Source organism: Dermacentor albipictus, chromosome 1 (genome assembly GCF_038994185.2).
Source record: "Dermacentor albipictus isolate Rhodes 1998 colony chromosome 1, USDA_Dalb.pri_finalv2, whole genome shotgun sequence".
NCBI lineage: Eukaryota > Metazoa > Arthropoda > Arachnida > Ixodida > Ixodidae > Dermacentor > Dermacentor albipictus.
This window is the reverse complement of record NC_091821.1, coordinates 278,570,992-278,586,680: the sequence shown is the minus strand read 5'-3', so window position 1 is coordinate 278,586,680 and position 15,689 is coordinate 278,570,992. Positions and strand designations below refer to the sequence as shown.

The following is a 15,689-nucleotide window of genomic DNA, read 5'->3' as shown; positions in this document are numbered from 1 at the left end:
AGCAACACTGAGAGTCAGTACAAAATGAGAATGAGCCAATACACTGTAACAACAAGAAAATACATAAAATCAGGTGCAGTTAACTTTTAACATAAGATCGTTTAGTGGCAGTGACCTAATTGTTCCAGGAATTAAGTTCCAGAATTCAATAGCCAGTGGGAAAAAGCTGTATTTAAATTTATTAGTTCGAGCAAAGTAAGGCTTAATATTAAGGCTATGGTGACTCCTACTTGACCGAGGAATGTCTGAATGAATATGCAGATGAACCTCTATATATCGAACAGCGCGGTGATCGCAAAATAGTTCGATATAGCCAGAATTCGATACATTCGCCGACCGATTTTCCGGACTCCAAAAATTCGGACATGCCCGATTATTCGGTCAGCTTCGCGGCACCGCCATTCTCCCCATAGACCATAATGTATAACAACTGCCGAAAGTTCGGACACCTTGCAACCTCTCGTCTGATTTTTGGACACTCCCTGAGCCAACTCGATCGAGGGCATCATGCACCGACTCTTACCGGCGCATGGTTCGACATGCTGAACGCCATTTCTGTTTTGAACGGAGCCTCCTTGCTGCCCCACGAAGTGGCGCTACTGGAAATCCCCGCTCATCATCATCGTTTCTGCCTGGTTCGATAGAGTAGCCGTACAGCAGTTTTGGTTTCAGCTTAGTAAGCCATGTCAAGACAATCCAGCAGCTGATTTGTTTCGCGCACGACGCTGCGAGCAGGCGAAGTTTTTCGCTTGTGCGACTGGTGTCGGCACGGTAGTGTTTGCTTTGTGTGCAGTGTCGAGGTTTCGGTGATCCAACGCGGCGTACGGAAACATCGCGTCAAGTGTCTAATGGCGCCGACGGTACCCGCGCAGACTGCGCTGGGGAATGCCGGCAAGCGGGTGCCGGGAGGCCTAAGATTTGTCGCCTTCCGATGTGCTTTCTACTGACGCGGAAAATGTTCTGCCGAGACCTGCGCAGTGGTTGCATTGCGATTTCGGACATCTTCTCATTTGACAGTTTCACAGGTGCTGACACTGCTGTACTGACTTGCGCAGAACTCGACGACGGCGAGATCATTCGTCAGGTTTCTGCTGCACCGCCGGACGATGACTCTGAGTCGGAAGATGACGCACCATGTGCTACGCTGCCGTCGCATGCGGAGCGTGCACAAACAGTAGTGACTGTGCTTTCAGCCGTACGACCCTCTCCGAGATTCAGGCTTATCTGATTGCGCGTAAACGGAACAGCGTGCAACGGCGCACGCACGATTTCTTCAAGCCTACTGCCGAGCCCCAATAAGTGCGTGGAAATAAAGGATTTCATTTTTTTTTTTCTTAATCTGCTTTTTCGGACACCTGTTTATTCGGACATTTCCGCAGTCCCCGTGAGGTCCGAATAAACGGTCGGCGGCTGTATATAAAATCACGTAGAAAACGCGTAAAAACTAGCACAAATCAGTAAATGAACCAATCGTGGTGCAATAGATACTCACATGAAGCTTCAAACAAAGTATTAGTTTAGTTCGCTGAAAGTACTGAAGCCGCGTAGCCTGCTTCATATTGACAACCGCGTGCTTGACCACGGCGTCCTCAACATAGTCCAAACGGTCCACAAGAAACAGTCCAGTGCCTTCTATTGTGCCGCAGTAGCGGCATACAACGGCCAAAGCAGTTACAGCCTCAGTTGCAGTCGGGAGCGGGGCAACATCAGCGCTTGCTGGATCAGCCTCGGCAGCGTCTTCGTTTGGCTGCTCAGCAGGCACTTCTGCCGCGATCTCCACGTCTGTTAATTCCGCCACTGTTCCGGTGCTGTCGTCACCGCCAACGAAGTCCTCAATGCACATGTTGTTTGGCTCAGCACCGACAAAGCGCCCCAACTGGCTCCAGGTTTCTTCGAGCTGGCATTCGTCCTTTGTGCCATCCAACGTCAAATCTTCGGTTGCTTCCTCGGAAGCTTCTTCAATGCGGCTCACGAAACCCGAATGCCAAAAGCAGTGAACTATTGTCGACTGCTTGACGTCCCACGAGGCTTTCAGCATTTGAATGGCACCCAAAAGGTCTCTCTTTAGCTCTTAGCCCATCCACAGCTTGAGTAGCAAAATGACGATCAGCCGACGCTTATAAATGGACTTGAAAGTGCGAATAATGCCCTGGTCCAATGGCTGCAGCTTCAACCTCGTGTTCGGCGGCAAAAAATGAATTTCAATACTGCTCAGCTGGACATCTGTGTGGTGTGCTGTGCAATTGTCGACGATGAGGCAAACCTTCTGGCCTTGATGCGCCAGCTCAGAGTCCCATGCCTTCAACCATTTTTGGAATATATCCCAAGTCATCCACGACTTCTTGATCCAGGCATATGTAACCGAAACACTGGCGCAGTTGCGCATGCACCTCGGGGTTTGAAACTTGCCTATGACAAGCGGCCGCAGCTTCGTGCTTCCGTCCATATTAGCAGCCAACAGAACTGTGATACGTGCATTGCCTTGCTTGCTGCCGTGGCACTTGTCTGCGCAGGTGTCGAGTTGTTGTGGAAGCATTTGCCAGAGCAGGCCCGTTTCGTCAGCATTAAATATCTGATTGGGCTCATACTTGGCGAGAATCTAAGGCCACTCGTGTTCAAGCCACTTCTTGATCTCGCCTTCATTGGCGCCCTCACTTTCCCCCGCGACTGTCTTCCCGACAATGTTAAAGCGGGCCTTAAAACGTTGCAGCCAACCGCTGCTGGCGTTAAAGCTCTCGGCGCCGAGAATGAACGCAAAGTTCTTGGCCTTCTGCTGTAGCATTGGTCCCAATAAAGAAATATTCCGGGCCCTTACGTCGATAAACCATTTGTACAGTGCCTTCTCAACGTCTTCAAAGGCAGCTTTGTGCACCCGCCGCGCGCCTGAGTGCTGGTTCTGTTCCGCCTTGGCCTTTATGTCACTCTTGTTTTTCAACAGAGTGCTCAAAGTACTCCTTGGGATGTTGAAAGCTTCGGTGACGCTCGACTTCTTTTCTCCATTTTCAACGTGCTGTATCACTTCCAATTTCGCAGCAAATGTCAGGGACGTCCGCTTCTTCGCATTTGCAGCCATCACACCAACCACGACAGGCCTAAGCCACACACACACTAACAACGACTGGCGTAGCACAAGCGGCAGCACCGAGACGCACGTATCGTTGACGTCAAACTAGCCAACCTGGCCAAGCCACAGCCACGCCAAGCTGCCGCGTGCGTACGCCGCTACGTTCAAAGGGCACCCTCGGCGCAACTGATGTGGGCAGCTATCGTACGCAGCAGTCTGGTAACGCCCGTCGCGCCGCCTCTATCTTCGAGAGTGTTGCAGGAAAGCTCACCTCCTGTCAACAGAGCGCACTTGGTCTGGGGCGGCGTTCAATATATCCATTTTACATCCGGCCCCATTCGAAATAAAAAATTGAGAATGCATGCGATTTTCCACGTGATATAGAAAGGGTTCGATATACGCAATAATTCGATACATCTGTGTTCGATATATCGAGGTTTGACTGTATATGGGATGCGAGACACGACAAGAAAAATTGACGATACCATGCAGAAACTTATATGACTCAATATGATGGCGTATGGATAAAGGGGTTAGGCTCAAAGAAGATAAGACACGAGAGGGTGAAAAATAGTGATCATAGTGACGATATATGAACCTAATAGATTTTCGTTGTATGCTCTCAATGGAGTTAATGTCGCACTGCGTATGAGGGTTCCATACAGGAAAAGCATAATCTAGGATTGGATGAATAAAAAGTTTTATACATTAGTAACTTAGTTTCCTTTGGAGAATTGTTGAAATTGCGCCTCAAATACCCGAGCTTACGGATTGCTTTAGTGCAAAGGAAATAATGTGTTTTGACCAGGACATGTTAATGGTAAATATGACGCCAAGATACTTGTATTCCGAGACCCTGTGCAAAGATAAGTCGTGGAAAGTGTAATTGATCTCTGTAGGAGAGGCATTATTAGAAATGACGTTATCACAGTTTTGGTAAAATTTATTTTCATTTGCCCAGTGTTGCACCAGGTGCAGAAGCTGACAAATGAGGAATTTAGTTCAAGATGATCTTCTAGTGTGTTAATCACGCGATACAAAACACAGTTGTCCGCATAAAGGCGTATGTGTAAAGTGACGTTTCGAGGTAAGTCATTAATGTATAGTAGAAATAGTAAAGGACCAAGAACCGACCCTTGGGGTACACCAGATGACACGTCAACAGAAGAATTAGTTGTATTATAACATATGAATTGTGACTGATGAGAAAGGAAACTAGCAATCCAGCTAACCAAGTGAGAATTTTTCAAGATCATGTTAAGCTTTATTAAGAGATTAGAATGCAGTACAGTATCGAAAGCCTTGGAAAAATCTATAAGTATAGTGTCGACCTGTGTGCCAATATCAAGAGCGCAGAGAATGTTGTTTGAGAATTCAACTAGTTGTTTTAAAATGCTGAAACCTTTCCTAAAACGGTGCTGAAAGTTAGAAAGCATGTCATTAGATTCCAGAAATTCCATTATATGTTCATCAATTATGTGCTCCAGCATCTTACATGAATATGATAATGAAATAGGTCTATAATTAGATAACAGCTGTTTATTACCAGATTTGTATAATGGATGTACTTTGGCCAGCTTCCATGAGGATGGAAGCTGGCCAAATGGATGGATGGAGAACTGTTCAAAAATAATTTCATTATAGAAACTTCGATGCCTACGGCAACCATGATGTGCCGTCGCAACGATTCAGTCTTTCTTGTTTCGTAAATTCTTGGACATTTCAATATTATTTCTCAAGTTGCGTCGCACTGTATGTTTATCGGTCTTCTCAGCGTGCAATTTCTCTCTTCTTTTTCGTAATCGAGCACATTAATTCATAATACAAGCATACCCATGTGTTATGCCTTTTTCTAATGTGCTTCTTAACGCTCCCTTTCCATTCCAGTGAACTTGCCAGAATCTAGTTAACAAGTTCATAGACCTAATAAACCAGCACGACATTAGCTGGGTAGCGGGCGCGGACGAGCGTCTCAGTGTGCGTTTTCTGCTACTCACCGAACATCGCGCAGTCCCGGCGCTGTAGCAGAAATCTTCCTCGCGTCTGTGCTTGCTGCATAACCGAGTTGTAGCCGATAGCTGTCTGCCAGTTCAAAGTTTCGCCAGCCGAGCATCACGCAGCTCCTTGCCCTGCGGCTACGTGTGAATAAGGCTGAGACCGGGCTCCGTTGCGTACGTCTGGCACTGCGGCCACAAGCAGTCGTCTACCATGCTGCACACCTCCAAAGGCAGCCACTACCTATTATAGTACTTTCAAATGGCCTCAAGGAGACACCCAATGCTGTAACTTTAGTTTCACTTAAGTTTTCAGCTCGCTTCAGCACTTCTAAGCAGCCTACGCGGCCGCTGTGTCCACGGAATCCCTCATGCCACGTCACGCTGACAGTGGCGCTAGCTTTCCTAGTGGTGGAGCTCGCCCCCAATAGACCTTTTCATCGGGCGAGGAGGAAAGGGCACGCGGCGATCCTTTCCTCCTCTCTGGCTTGTGACATCTGGCGCAGCTCTGCTTGAAAGTATTGCTGTCATGCGCTGCGAAACGATTTCGAGATGTTTTAGGTCGTACTTTGTGTGTGAAATTTACACAATGTCTGTTCATACAACGTCGTTGGGAAGCTTTTCGGTGCATCGGTAACTACAGTATGTGGAAATATCTCTTGGGGGCTCAAACATGTGACGCGCTGTGTGTATGTGTTGTGTAATATTTTGCGTATATCAGTTTTAATTCAACGAAGTAAACTTGTGTCTCTTTATTACAAGCATGAAATGGTAAATCTACTCACTATCAGATAGCTTGGCATAAGGACTAAAACAAAATATAAGAGTGCATGCTCGTCCACGGCCAACCTAAGGCAACCACGAAACGTCTAAGCTGCAGGTGCTATCAAATATTTCGGATACACCGGCATCATTCTCACTGATTTGAAGTCTAGTAGGCTTGAAATTACTATGTCTACGCTAGCCTTCTGCATGAGGCCGATGGCGCTGCTCAACACAGTTTGGCGAACCAGCATGATACATATATAAGCTATGTGCTTCGGCATATCCTTTTTGCCCTGTAAAGCTATAATATATGAGAGGGATCACATAAAAAAAATGCGATGGCTATTTTCAAGGTCAGAATTTCTGTAATACATGTGAGTGCTCTGTAGAGAACGGAATGAACACAACCGGAAAAAAATTGGGTTATAATCCTCTCTCTCAAAAAAAGAAAAACAGGCTAACGCCACAGTACGACCTCGCATAGTCAAGCCTCACAACGTTTATCGATCTATAAACGTTAATGCTGCAAGCTTGGACCATGCACTATATAGAACGAATATGTCTGTAATCCAGCACCTACCACTGCTTAAGGGGGGACGCGGGTTTTAAATCGCGAAAAATGGCCAAAAAATCGATTTTTTGAAAATCACATTTTCAGTTTCTATAACCCCTTTTCTATCTGATACCCAAATATCATCACTGTAAACCACTTAGAAGTGCTCTAAAAAAATTTGTTTTATCAGGCAAGGTGGCGAAAAATCTCGCGGAAATCAAGAAAGAACAGCGTTTTTCACGCCACGATATCTCCAGAACGGCGCGACCGAGCGCCGCCATCTTGGTCTCGTTGGAAAGCGCATTTCTCCGTCTTCAAATTTGCCGCTTCAGCGATCTCCTCCATACAGAAACAAGCGCACAAAAAGCAAATGATTGAAGGTCGTGTCGGAGTCTGCGATTGGCCGCGCCTGCCACGTGACTCCAGCGCAGTTCGCCATTGGTCCAGCGCAGTTCGCCATTGGTCCAGCGCAGTTCGCCATTGGTCCGGCACTCGCGTTGTCTGCTCGGCTCTTTGCACCTCGCGAGTTGGATGTCTCCACTCGCCGTAATCTCGACGTGTCAAAACGGGCTCTACGCGGACATCGCAGTAGCGTGGCCGATCCCTGCACTTGTGGACGCTTCAGACTCGCGGCTAAGCATTCCGAGCATCGGCGACGCAGACTTCGCAACCAACATTCACGCGCGGAATCCTCGGACATGCGGCTAAGCCTTTCAGCACTCGGTGTTTCGAATTCGTGACAAATACGTATCGCGCACGCAATCCTCGGAAACGCGGCTAAACATTTCACGCATAGGGAGTCTCCGACTCGGCGATCATGCACATCGCGCGCGGACTTCTCGGACCGTCACCTAATCATTTTGTGCATCAGCGCCTCCGACTGCGCGAATAAGCGCATCGAGTGTCGACTCCTCGAGCCCGCGACTAGGCATTTCGCGCGTCGGCACCTCGGACTTCCCGAATAAGCGCATCGAGGATCGACTCCTCGAGCCCGCGACTAGGCATTTCGTGCGTCGGCACCTCGGACTGCCCGAATATGCGCGTCGAGGGTCGACTCCTCGAGCCCGCGACTAGGCATTTCGCGCGTCGGCACCTTGCACTGCGCGACTAAGCACATCGCGCGTCGGCTCCTTGTATCTGCGGCTGTGCATATCGCCCATCGGCACTTCGGACTCGCAACCAAGCACATTGCGCGTTCACTCTATTATCATATTGTCACGATAGCTCGTAACAATATCTATCATACCACCCCTCTTCATAAAGAGAACCTCATCATGAGCTCTGTTTACTAGGCCCCTTGGGCTGGCACACACCTGGCTGCAGAAGTCATCGAGGAATCATACAAAAGTAAAATTCTGGAAAGCACCTAGCAGCTGCATATCTATCACTGGCTCTCTGATCCTAAGTTCCACAGCCACTGTCAGGTGAAGATGACTTGGAAGGCTAGTTACACTCAGAGCCTTCATTCAGTAACATGGTCAATTATACCAAATGAAAAAATGCCTCACTGATTGTAATAGAGACTGCTATCAATCAGACAGCCTGCATGTACAACACTGGAACTATATTCATGCCCACACAGAGTTCTACACTTTGGTTTGAAACCCAGGCACCGTGCTCTTTGTAGAGCATGGTGCCTAATAAAATTTCTTGTGCTAGTTCAGTGGCCAGTGTACTATTATTTTGAGAGTGTGCAGTCACACATTTAGTATGGCCATTCTTACAAAACATAGAGCTTCAAAATGGTGCCATTTGTATTGTTGTAGATTCACTTCAGCAAAAGCTACATTTGTTTGAAACTTCAAATGCGTTTATTTCAGTTCGATGTTTTTGCACACTGTACTCCGCCTTACGGGTGTTTTTTCTGGGTTGTCTTTGGCCAAAAATGACAAGGGTGGTATCATTTTATTCGTATTGAAATGATCTGGGGGGTGATGCTATTTTTATTACTCTTGCACCGTCATGAAAATTACATTCGGGTATAGTACTCGCTGCTAATTAGAAAAAAATGTTCATAATAAATGCAATATTGTTTTCTTGTCCGCAAAATGCTTCCAAATGAATAAAAATAGCATCACCCCCTACAGTAGGTCTTTAGCAATGGCGTCATGCATTTAGTTTTTGATTTAGCAAGACGGAATCATCAAAAAGCCCCGTAACGAGTTTGAAATTAATTTGACTTCAGACCTCAATATTTTTTTAACTGCTACAGCTATCAAAAATCTCATTACAAATCTGAAATCAGCACGAAAAATTACCCCAGACAGTGGAGTTTATAAAAGATTCACCCAAAAATAAGAAAAAAATTTTTAAGACCCACTTCCCCCCTTAAGACACTCGCGCAGTTCGTAAACGGTCGCTTTGCTGGACAAGCTTAATTCACACTGTAAGGCATGCTGCTATTCCTAGCCAAAACAATTTTATTCATGGGGGGAAGCCTCATCCACTCAACCAATACTCACGCAGTGTAATCTGCAGCTAACAGTTTGTATAAAGTACAACAGCACAGCTCCTGTCATAGCAGAACGGTACCCACGCTGTTAGGATCATCGCATATGTTTAATTGCTCCTAAAACGCAGCCTAGAACTAGAAGATAATACTGCCATAAGGTAACATTAGTGAATGGAACATTAAGAAATACACAATCTCTGAGGCTGATTGTAGGCTCAGATATGCGCACGCACATCGCGCTGCGTGCACCGTTCACCTCAACGCCAGCAGAAAGTCCACCCATACCAACTTGAACCACTTCAGTACATCTCGCAGAACCGTTTACCACCTAAAAGATGCACGTCATACTAAATAGATGGCACAAATGCGAAAACAAACGCCAGAAACTACTGCCGAGCGTATACCTGCCATGCAAGACGGAGCGCTCGCCCAAGCCAGCATGCCGAGTGCCCATAGATGGCGCCACTGCGTAGCAATATAATGGCGCAACCCACCACCTTGTTCCAAAGGGGACGCACATAACATCCATCAATTAAAAAACAGTGTATAGTCAAAGATACAGGACTCGAAAGGCTCCTGAGAGCCTTCATGCAGTAATATGGTCGATTCTACAGAAAGAAAATGCTTCACTGATTGCACTGGAGGTACTACAGTCGAACCCCGCTACAACGAACGCCGCTTCAACGAAATGTCCGGTTCAACGAATAATTCTCAGTTCCCCGTCAGCTGCCCATAGGAGTCAATGCATAAATATCCTCACCACAACGAACACTTTTTCTTATGCCGTTCCGCTTTAACGAAATCTGACGAAGTAATTCCAGGCTCGAAACTTAATTTGCCGCGCAGGAAACGCAATTTCGAACATTTTGCACATAAAAAAGCGTCTGCAAAGTTATCATCGCGTGTTGGCACCACAAGAAACTGCCGTTGATGACCGAGCATGGGGGCCGCCATTGCTCGATGGCGACGGCGATGAGACTGGCCTGCCTTTGGGATTGGCTTGAAACTTTTTAGCCGCAGACAATCCAAAGCCGACACTCAGGCGTCTCGTCAGACCATGCTGCATCTCGGCGCCGTTGGTGTGTGCTAGTGCAATTGGCAGTTCGTGTTGTGCACGTGTTGCGGTATTCGATTTGATCAGAGAAGCCGTTGTTTTAGCGTGCTTTCCGACATGGCGCCGTCATGTCGAAAGTTTTTATCCCTGAAGGATAAAGCTCGGATCCTGGCCGCAGTCGCAAGCGGAGAGAAGAAAGGCGACGTTGCGAAGAAGTTTGAGATTTCTCCCAGTTCGCTGTCCACCATCTTGAAGTCAAAAGAAGCAATAGAGCAAGCTCTTGCTTCGGGCACATCAGCCAAGCGGAAGAAGCTGACGCCGTCGGCGCACGAAGACCTCGACAAGGCCATGTACGCGTGGTTTGTCGAGACGAGGGCAAAAAACATACCGATCAGCGGAAACGCCGTGCAGCAGAAGGCCCTGAATTACGCTTGCCTGCTGGGAATCGATGATTTCAAGGCGAGCACAGGCTGGCTCAGCAGGTTCAAGGCCCGCCATGACATTGTCGGCAAGACGCTCTCTGGCGAGTCGGCATCGGCAGACACAGGCAGCGCATCCGCCTGGATCTCTACAAACGTTTCGACGTTGTTGAAAGACTATGCCAAGTGTGACATATACAACGCTGACGAGACAGGCCTGTTTTACGAGATGCTGCCGTCAAAAACCCTCGAAATGAAAGGTCAGCGTTGCCACGGTGGTAAACACAGTAAGAAGCGCGTGACCGTGCTGCTGTGCGCCAATGCGGACGGATCCGACAAGCGCCCACCGCTAGTCATTGGGAAGAGTGCGAGGCCCCGTTGCTTTAAAGGTAACAGGAGCCTTCCCGTAAAATGTCGCCAACAGCCGCTCCTGGATGACGCGGGCCATTTTCTCCGAGTGGGTCGCGTCATTTGACTGCGACATGAGGAGGCAGGGCCGGCGGGTGTGCTTATTGCTGGGCAATTGCTCCGCCCATCATATTCTGGATGTGGAGCTCACAAATGTGGAGCTTAAGTACTTTCCGCCGAACTGCACTTCGATCATACAGCCACTTGACCATTAGAAGTATGAAGTGCGCCTACCGCCAGCGAGTGATGCAGCGTCTGCTATTGAACGTGGAGACCGGTCGCGACACCAAGTTAGACCTGTACATGGCGCTGCAGATGATGGCTGCTGCGTGGGCTGCAACTGGACGGCCAGTTATCGCGAACTGCTTCACGCACGCTGGCTTCAAGCTCGGAGACCCAGACATCGACTCCGCTGAGGATGCTGCTGACTGCAACGGAGCAGTGCAACCGCCAGCAGACGTAATTGCGTCCTGGGCGGCCCTTCAAGGTGCCGGAAGTGTGCCATCCAGTGTCGAGCTGGACGATTTCATCGACGCTGACGTCAATGTGATCGCCCGTGAAGAATTGAGCGACGAGGACATCATAAAAAGTGTCCGCGACGACGGGGGGCAGTCGGATGACGACGAAGTGCCAGACCTGCATCCACCGGCCACATCTCGCGTACTGGATGCGTTCGATGTCATCAGAAACAGCGTGGCTGTGCATGATGACGACGTCGCGATGCAGCTACTCTCCGAATGCGAAAATCGCGTCATGATGCTCCTAGGAAAAAAAGGGAAGCAGTCCACACTGCTTGACTTCTGGAAATAAAAGTTTGTTTGTGGTTTACCAGTTCAGGTTAGCCATATTTTTGTGAATTTCACAACAACGAAATTTTCGCTTCTACGAATTTTTTTTCGTGCACCGTCAATTTCGTTGTAGCGGGACTCGACTGTACACTAGAGCTATGTTCATGCCCACACACAGTTCTGCACCTCACTGGGTTTGAAATCCTAGGAACATGCTCTTTGTGGAGCAGCAATAAAGAATTTGATACGAAAAACAAAGGGGTTATGTCTAAGAAACCTCGCATCACAAAACACACCAAATACTACAGATTTGCGGGCTCTTTAGATAACTAAAGAGAAGGTGAAACTTTTAGAAACGTGATCTCAATTTTTTTTTTTCTTTCTGCTCAGCATTTGGAGCTGATTTCTTTATTACTGTCAGCCTATTTTGGGTCTGCTTTTTTTCGTCGCATTCCTTGGGCTACAGTGCAGGTCGGGGGACATTCTCGCTTTCTTAGCTTAACCTTGGCTAAATTTATGATGTGGCTATTCATTCACCCCGAAAGTGTGCTTGATATGCAAAGGTAACATAGAAAATGACAATCCGAATTATTTGTTTCAGGAAAAAAAAACGCAAGAATGTCATGACCTTCAGCACGCATTTAGCTATGCAATCAATACTCAACGAACCTTATATTGCATATTTAAACTGCCCAGGCCCTCAGAAAGTGCAAAGGTGAAAAACTCTGCTGAATGCAACATTCTCAAAGTATCACTCAAACTTTATGGAAGCAATGTGGGTAGACATTCTATTTTAGCAAATTTTCATCGATGCACGAATAACAGCAGTTTGTTTCGGACAAACCCCCTTAAATCCATCGCCCACTATTGAACACGTACAACAATGAAGTCTGATATGGCACTGCTAGTCAGCCACTTGGCGTGCTGATATCCGAAAGACACAGCTCGGACACTCCAGGCAAGCCGCAGAGCTCGAGCCAGTGGAACCCTCGAATTGCTCATCCTATTTTCTACAGTAAATGTTTTCTACTGGGCGAGCTCGCCACTGGTTTCTCCGACATCGGACAACTTCTTTACTTTAGTGGAGGCAATCAACTTGGTGTGAATCGATGAACAGCCAGTGTAACGTCAAAGCACCGGAGCGGCCGTGTGGCTAAGACGCGCAACCGAGGCTGGCGTCGGTCTAGCCGGCACAGCCGTCGGCTTGATGGCTCGTTTGGACATGCCAGGTGGGTTTGCTTGGCTGAAGTTGGTCAAGAGCCTCTCGGAGCAATGCGGGACAGCAAGTGAGGATCACTCACCAGAACACACCATTTGCCTTTGAGGAATGTCTAAAACGTGCGACTTGTTTGGGTGTGCGAAAACGAAAGGGCATACTAAAAATGCAGTAAAATACTAGTGCCGCAGCCTTCGCTTAATTCATAGCCATAACAAGCTGTATGTTGTCGGGCAACCTTTCAATTGAATCCTCGAGGTGGGGCAAAAGCTGTAGCAATGGCCGCAATAATGGCTGTACCAGCAGCCATGTTGTTTCTGATGCTTTGTCCGGTTCAGAAAAAAAGTGTGTTGTGCCCTTGAAGCGATGTTCACGTCGACACCATTGCCAAGGTGGTGACACCGACGTAGGAGTTTGTTTTTCACCCACTATGAGTTCATTGGCAGGAGTGTTGTGCTCCTTCGGGTGATCTCCCCATGTCTCGAATGGCTGTTCAGTGCCATGACGCAGTAGGTAATACAGTTCGCGTAATGACTACGGTTAAGCCACATAGCGTTACCGTTCCGCAAACGAACTTGTAGAAAGTGAGATTTACGTGCAGGACGTTATTCTACATACATGTTGCACATAAGTGGCGTAAGACAAACTTTGCGTGCGCGCCTGAAAAGTGCGACAGAGCGCAATTTTCGAAACCCGGAAGCGCGGTGTATTTACACTTGCCATGTCGCTGACGCGCGGCGGAATCAGCACAAGCCTGTCGCCCATTGCCTCTAAGATATGCTACCACCCGGTTGGATGTAGAATGCCTCGATGTAGCGCGCCGCCGTACAGGGTGGAGACACTGCCTTCGTGACCGCCATATTGTGGCGAGTGCAGATACGACGGGCAATGGAGCGTCAGCCGATATTCTTGTTCAGCATGCGCTTGCGCCAGCAAATTCAGGTGTATGGAGGTCTTGCACATTTACTCACAATCCTAAGCGCGTTTTGTACACAGACATAGCGTATGCTTACATGCATATATCTCAGAGGAAATGACTGCTGTGCAGCTGGGCCCGCGTTAGTTAACTGGATGCTCAAACCGATTGACTAGATTGACTGATTTTAAAGGAATGCCTTTCGATGCTTTCGGGCATGAGAGTTTATACGGTGCATAACATGCAGTAGGCTTCCATTGTGTCTCTTGCTACAAATCAGCAACCAGTTGACGTTGAGCACAACATCGCGGCGGCGATAGCAGCAAACGTGCTCGGCTGTCATCGATGTACAGGATGCCCGCCGCTCTCGGCCCAGCTCAATTTAAAGCTGGTAAAGAAACCTCAAGATAACATGCTACAGACCACGAAATTCTGGGACCCGACATACACTCTTAAGCAAAGTTACACCCTTTGGCTTGCCTCTTCTGCCACACAACAATAATCGTTATCTGCCTTGATGAGTTTCCTTTCTTTAACGCTGCGAGCCCGGAACTTTCCAGTAACGAACGGCACGCGCGTAATCAGAAGTGGCACTTCAAAGGGTGTAAACTGCTCTATGCTGATAACGCGCGTGCCGTTCGTTACTGGAAAGTACCCGGCTCGCAGCGTTAAAGAAAGGAAACGCAACAAGGCAGATAACGATTATTGTTGTGTGGCAGAAGGGGCAAGCCAAAGGTTGTAACTTTGCCTAAGAGTGTAGTCGCGCGTGGCTCGGATCAATCTAGATAAATCTGGTCGCATCACGCGTCACAGAAAAACTGATAATGCGGCGTGCCGGCCGCTTTAAGAATGATCAAACAAAAGCTTCGCGGTATTATTCTAACCACACAATGATGGTACCTAAATGCAGACAGGCGCATACTTTTCTCCGTTCCTTATCCAGTGGAAAGCGAAAACGGCGCATACCTTTCCTTGTCGAGCCGGCACACAGTGGCACACAACACCCTGGCATGCTGGTTTCTGCGACTGAACGAAGTTCAATCGCCCAGCACCTGGCGCACAGCACGGCAGCTTCGCAAACTCCCCAACAATGCTGCTTACCAACGCTGGAAGGAACGGGCGCAGCAAGCGACTCGCCCCAATATGGCGACCGCGGAGCAAAACGGTGGCGCAGGCTAAAAGGTGTCGCCACCCTGTACGGCGGCGCGCTACATAGAGGCACCCTAGTTGGATGCAGTGAAAGCACGATGAACCTCATCTAGAAATGCAAAGGTCATCAGGATAGGACGAGCTTGTACAGGCCAGTTACAGTAACGTCGGGGATACATCAGGGTATCTACCAACCGGGAAAACCGAGAATTCTCAAGGGTATTGAGTAGTCGGGGAAAACTCAGGGAATTTGGGCCTCTATCAGGGAAAATTAGCGGCAATTTTATTGAAAGGGTCGAAAGTCGTGGTAATGCTGGCTCTAGCAACAGACAAGAATCGTAATGAATCGTCTTTGACGCCCTGACGTCGGCTGGAGGAGTTGCCAGTGTGCAGTCAACGACCGACTTTCGGGATTCCCGATAATTTGGACGGCTTCGCGGCACCGCCACGTACCCTATAGAGTCAACGTATCAGAGCGTGTGAAATTTCGGACGCAAGAACTCTTCGCCGTCCGATTTTCTGGACGTTTTGCCGTGACCGCAAGTCCGAAACGGCAATAATCAAAGGCACCGCCGCTGCCGTTTTGATTGCTTCGCCACCTCGAATCGGCACTCTCGCACGCAGATCTGCTGGCAGCCGTTGCATGCCACCACTGCGGCAACGCTAGGCCTAGCTGCTTCGACTTTCGCTATGAAGCTTCTTGCCGTTGGAAAGGGCAGTGCCTTATTTGAGGCTCGAACCGATCGCCTTAGGTCGAAAACATGCCAGAGCAAATATTCTAAAACAAGATGAGCCATGTGCATGCTGCAGCCAGAAAGTCCGGAAACGGTCAGGGTAGCAAACTGGACTGTCTGGTTAACCTCCCTGCCTTTCCTTCTTCCTTTCTCTCTCCGGAAACGGCACAGCCTAAT

General features: G+C 48.3%; 1 protein-coding gene and 2 pseudogenes across 3 annotated transcripts in view; 2 read left to right on the top strand and 1 right to left on the bottom strand.

The window, feature by feature from the left end:
- The window catches only part of LOC135920263 (nucleolysin TIAR-like), a 260,801-nt gene that overhangs the window by 47,797 nt on the left and 197,315 nt on the right, over positions 1-15,689 (top strand). The window lies entirely within an intron of this gene.
- On the bottom strand, positions 1,532-2,080 carry LOC135920264 (uncharacterized; annotated as a pseudogene).
- LOC139054954 (tigger transposable element-derived protein 6-like) lies at positions 10,454-11,519 on the top strand (annotated as a pseudogene).